The 5,638-nt window shown below is 33.9% G+C and overlaps 1 long non-coding RNA gene across 1 annotated transcript; it reads left to right on the forward strand.

Annotated features, from left to right (window-relative positions):
- The first annotated feature begins 416 nt into the window (after positions 1 to 416).
- On the forward strand, positions 417 to 4,356 carry LOC132614773 (uncharacterized). Its single transcript, XR_009572442.1, has 3 exons — positions 417 to 611; positions 1,002 to 1,051; positions 4,109 to 4,356. It is a non-coding gene; the product is annotated as an uncharacterized LOC132614773 (long non-coding RNA).
- Positions 4,357 to 5,638: the final 1,282 nt, after the last annotated feature.

Below are 5,638 nucleotides of genomic sequence, written 5' to 3' on the forward strand. Positions count from 1 at the left end.
AATTACATGAGTTAACTTGTGGCTATAATTAAAATAGCCAATTATTTGCTAGGTGTTAATTAGGGTTATAATTGAAACAATCAATTCATCTTTTGCTAGCTACATTTGAAAAGGATTAATTGAATCTGCTTTTTTAAGTAGGCCATAATTGAAATAGTTAATTAAGTTTATACATGTCTTAACTCGGTCATTTGTTAAAATCATCAAATAGCACATTTTCCCCTTTATATACATAAATATACACGTGTATACATCTATATACATGTGTATATATATGTATACATGCGTATAGGGGTGAAGAATTGGGCCCAAATTTCTTTCCTTTTTATTTATTTTATTCGGCCAGGCCTAGTCCAATTAGGACCAGACCCGGCCCAATTCCATTTCTACCAAGCAAACATATAAACACATACACACAAACAGATCACAAGGGTCTTGTCTATTGAAGAGATGAGGGTTGAAACCCTAGTGGCCACCGTCTCGTTCCTTTTCTCTTTTCTTCGCCATCGTTGCTATTTTTTGCAAAAGGTCAGGTGTACAACACCTTTTACAAACCTGGCATGGTTGATTGAGGCAAACATTTTCTCTCCACCAAGTCTCAACCAAACAAGGTATTAAACGCTCCCTTTCCATATCTTTTCTGCATTTTAAGCTCAAACAAGTACGTTTTCTTAATGGCTTTTGTCCATATCCGATTTTTGAATACTTGAATTTTATTGGTTAATTGTTATTTTGAGAGGGAATTCAAGATAATTCCCCCCAAATCCTGTTGTCCCACATCGAAATTCAGGACTAGGGTTTTCAGATTCGTGCTTCTATATAAAGAACCCTATATCTTACAATTTCGGACCCAATCATCAATATTCATACACATTAAGTCTCAAATTTAGAGCAAATAGGTTCAATATACCTAGGGATCTAGCATTTTTGCTGGAACCTTTAACTTATTGAATCTTTTAGTCAAAAATTAAACTTGTTTTTTGTTTGTGGCTGAGTTTCAGTTGTTGAGGAGTTCAAGGGATCTCCAATTTCAATTCTCGACAAAGAAAAAGTAAACCTTCTTCCTTTTATTTATTTTTAGTGTTATTAGTGTTTTCTATATATTTAGTTTAGTTTATGCCTATGTGTTAGTTAATATCTATGTTATGTGTAGTTTTAGTTTAATTCAGCTACGTGTTGATTAGTCATTAAGCATGTATATGTTTAGTTTAGTTGTTCACACATGTTTAGTGATAGTGTAGATAACTTTGGTTTAGTTTAATCATTTGTTTGTGTAAGCATGCCATTTATTTTATTGTCAAATAGCAGTATGTTAACATAACTACCTACTTAGATTGTTTATTCACTTTGTCTACTAGTTACATATTTATTTAGCTTGTCTATCCTGGTTCATTATTAGACAGTAGTAGTTCAATATGATTACATATCCACATCCAGTTGGGGTTTAGTTAAACATGTAGGGATTTCTTAATGTGCCAAATTTTGGGTTGTTTTGAATGTTTGATGCTGCTATTAGCCTAATCATGTTATCAGCAGGCCAAAGAATATGCCTAAACACCTGTTTTGTTTAAATGCTCATATGGCTTATCATCTGTTGACTCATTAATAGTCTTGGTCTAATCAATGTTCAAATATGAGTTTAGCTTAATCATCTATGGCCCACATATGTTAGAATTAGACTTAAAGTGGCATAAAAATTGTTTAGCCTAGATTATTTTGGGAATAACTCATCAACTTTTGATAAATATAGTTCAATCGTTATCTGTGTTGAGTCAATATGCCTTTATCTTAGCTCCTTGATAAACACCATGTATTTATTGCAACTACTTTGAGCTTAGTATAGGTATAAATGTTTATTCAACCCTGCAAATAATCATTTGCTTGCTAATGTTGGTTTGTGTACTTGCTTAATATTTTCATGGGTCTCATTTATGCCTATATGTTATCAGTGCTAATCTGTGTCTTGACCATTATGGAACCAATAACTCCTCATGTCTATTTTGCTCTATTTTTTGCCAAGTTGTCCTTTAAATACAAGTAGGTAGACTGTCCAACTCTTGTCTGAATGCATAATTATGTTCAAAAAGTGATTAAATGGTGGCATTTGCCTAAACAGTTCATTAGTGACTCTACCTCATTATCTTGTGTGATTGACAGTATTGTGTGCATTAACCCTTGTATAATCCCTCCCCTCTCACTTGTTTATATGGGCAGCCTATGTGTGTTTTGTGATAACTTGAGACTGGTCAAGATTACTTGGCTTAATTCTAATGTGTATCCATATGTTTAACATGGTAGAGGAGTTTTCCAAGAGCATGTCATTATACTTTTTAGTTTGTTAAGGAGACTGAAGTCTGATAGTAACTAGGGTTTTAAAAGGGCAAAGGTGTTGAGTTTCCTTCATTTGTTTGAACTAACAGTATTCACCTAAGATGAAAAAGGGAACTTGCTTTAACCACTTAAATGGAAAAAGAGATTAAGAGGTTGTCACTTGGGTGTGACAAAGCAATGAGTGACTTACCCAGGGCTAGGGAATGGTTTGGAAAGGCTTTGTGCTCTCCTACTTAACCTAGTACAACTAATCCTAGGCTGCTAGGGTTCCTCTTTGTTGAATCATGTCCTATGGGATCCTCTATGGTTTGAATGGGTAAAAGGAGGAGAGAAATATTGTGTAAAGAAGGACAGTTTGAAATGGGAATCTAGGGTGGAAGTGACATAGCACTTGTGTTGTTTTGGTTTCTTCTTGATATCTCTGTGAGGTGCCTTACTTTACTGCTCAATGTTCTGGATCTGATAAATGATAGTGTTATCTCCCTGCTAGGATGACATAGGCCATGTCATATCCACATCTGGTAATTTTATCATGCTTAAGACACTGTCAAAGTAGTTTGGGTTTTTACGGTATTTCCTTCCCCTTAGTTTGAATAAAAAGTAGAAATATAAGGATCAATTAATAAGAATCTTCTTTTCCCCTTTTTCTCCCTTTCCCTTTCCCACCTAGTTTTACTCTCACATATGATTTGTCATCCCTGTGATAAATGATTTCCAGCATGAACACATTTTAACTTATATAAATGTGCTTCTCATATACGTGTGTATGCATGTATGCTTAAGGATTGGTTATAAAGAGTTTCATGTCCCCTTTATGGCTACCCTTCACTGTTCCCCATCTTTTCTTTTCTATGATTGCTAATGCATATATGTTGGTCCAGTCTTGGATGGACAGGATCCTATGACTGCACATGTTCCATGTCTGAGTGAGAGCCTATTTGGTTTCTTTTAAACTTGAAAAAATGCTTAAAGATCTGTGCCTCCTCTGATTGAATACCAGATTTAAAAGGCCAAGCTTAAGAGACAAATGTAATATGAAGTTTCCTATGTCTTGTCTCTCTTAAAAATAAATGAAGCATCAGTTATTGTGTACTGATCTTTTAAAATAAGTATCATTGACAGTCTTGGAGGAGTGAATGTGTTAAGCATGCTAGTGTATACATATCATATATATATATATGTGTGTGTGTGTGTGTGAAAATCAAATGTATTAAGACTTTATTTTGGGATGAATATCCACCCTTGTTTGATTAACTACCCCTTTTCTTGTTCTCCATTCTTATCTGGTTCATTGTGTTTGAATATACATGAGGTATACCTGATATATACCCCTTATATACCCTGGTATATATTGGGTGGTACATCGTGCATACTCATAATATTTCATGCTCTGTTTACATATTAAATTTGATTTGGGCCTCCTGTTTTAGTATTATCCTGCGGTTAAGTCAATTGGCCTGTTATGTTGCATTTTCATGTATGGATGTTGTTTTGGGCCTGTTATCCTCCCCTTAATGACTATTTGAGTTGTCCATTTATTTTCCTTTCAATCGTTGGGCCTCTGGCGATGTCTTGGTAATTTCACTGAAGTTTTATGGGCCTTTTTTTGATATATACAGTCTAGCGTGTATGAATATGCAACTGAAACACTATTTCATGCATATGGCTATATATGGATAATTTACTTTGTTTTTCTTAGATAATTTTCTAAGTTTAGATGCTTCCTAACCGCATTTTTCTTTTTCCCTCCCCTCTTTGCATGGAACTATCATCGCAGGTCGCTTGGGCAAAATATATACTTCAAGCCAATATTGGGCCAGAGGCCCAACATTCCTATTTCTTCAATCAAGTTCGTCGTTTAGAAAGCCCAACCATGAGTGAAAATGGCAACTAGTGGGCTTCGGTAGCCCCACTAGCCTAACTTTCTCTTTTGATTTTCATAAAATGTATATGTGCATGTATGTAAAGAATGCTTGTGTAAATATTGGAACCCCAATAGATACAAACTTAGAAATTTTAGCCAAATGATCTATATCATTTAGAACGGATAGGAACCCTCAAATGATTTCAAAACCGAGACCCAACAATAGATAAATGATATATCTTCAAGAATTCAAACAAGAAATGATTTTTATAAATTTCATTTTTTACAAAAACTGAAGTTTGAAACAGTTTAAGTTGGAAATTTCAGAAACCGATAAAATGAAAGCAAATTGGACAATTTTGAGGAAAGCTTCACCTTTTCTTCTTTCAACTCAAGGATGTATAAAGACGGAAACCTAATTTCAAAATCATAAGTGTTATGGAAATGGATTTTAACTTGCTCAAAATAACTTAAGGGATTTTCAAAAACATTTTTGGGCGAAGCCCACCTTAAGTTAAACAAACACAGGGAATTATATTTTTTGACTTTAGTTTGAGGAAGGGATTCAAAATGGAGTGTGGTTGACCTTCAAAAATGACTAAAAATAAAGTATATCATTTTAAAAAGAAAACATTTTCTTATATACTTGTATAAACCCATGGCATTTTTATATGGAAAATATACTCAAAGTATTCAATAAATTTTATAAGGACAAAAAGATATAACATTGGACCAAGTCTTAGTTGAGCTCTACGTAAGAGAAACCTTAAGTGTGCTTTGGTCCTAAAATGAAATGACTTTAACGCTTATATACATTTTCAAAGGAAATCTAACCCTTCATCATTAAATAAAGGATTTTTGCCAAGAACACTTTATGATATGCCATGACAGTTTTTATAAGAAAGAAAACCATTTTAGCAAATAATTACAATTAATCACACATTGAAGCTCGAAGGTCAATCGTATTCTACGGATCCTTAATATTAGGGTGCTTAAAACCTTCCTTAGTATTACACCTTGGGGAAATTCATGTTATTCGCATGATGAGTAGATTAACGTAACTATAGGTTGTACATGAAGTCCCTATAAGTTAAGAAAGGATGTTTGATAATTCTAATTAAGATTCCAAAGACATTTAAGGCAAAGGAAGTAAATTTGTCAGAGGAAGATAAGGTTGAGTCATGTTTGGGAGAATTTGTTATATTCCGTATTTTATACATTCGGATATTTCAAGGTGGTTGTGGTAGGTTAAGGGCAAGACTATGTTCCAACATTATTTTAATATACAAGCTGTTTATTAGTATGGAAATATTGAGAAAGGTTAAGAGTAAAAAGGGAAATTCACAAAATGACTCATGGTAATATTACGGAAGGCTAGGGGCAAAATGGGAATTTCACAAAATATTCGAGAAGGTTCTTGGAGGGGCCATGTTGGCCATGTGG

This window comes from Lycium barbarum, chromosome 10, assembly GCF_019175385.1.
Source record: "Lycium barbarum isolate Lr01 chromosome 10, ASM1917538v2, whole genome shotgun sequence".
Taxonomy (NCBI): Eukaryota; Viridiplantae; Streptophyta; class Magnoliopsida; order Solanales; family Solanaceae; genus Lycium; species Lycium barbarum.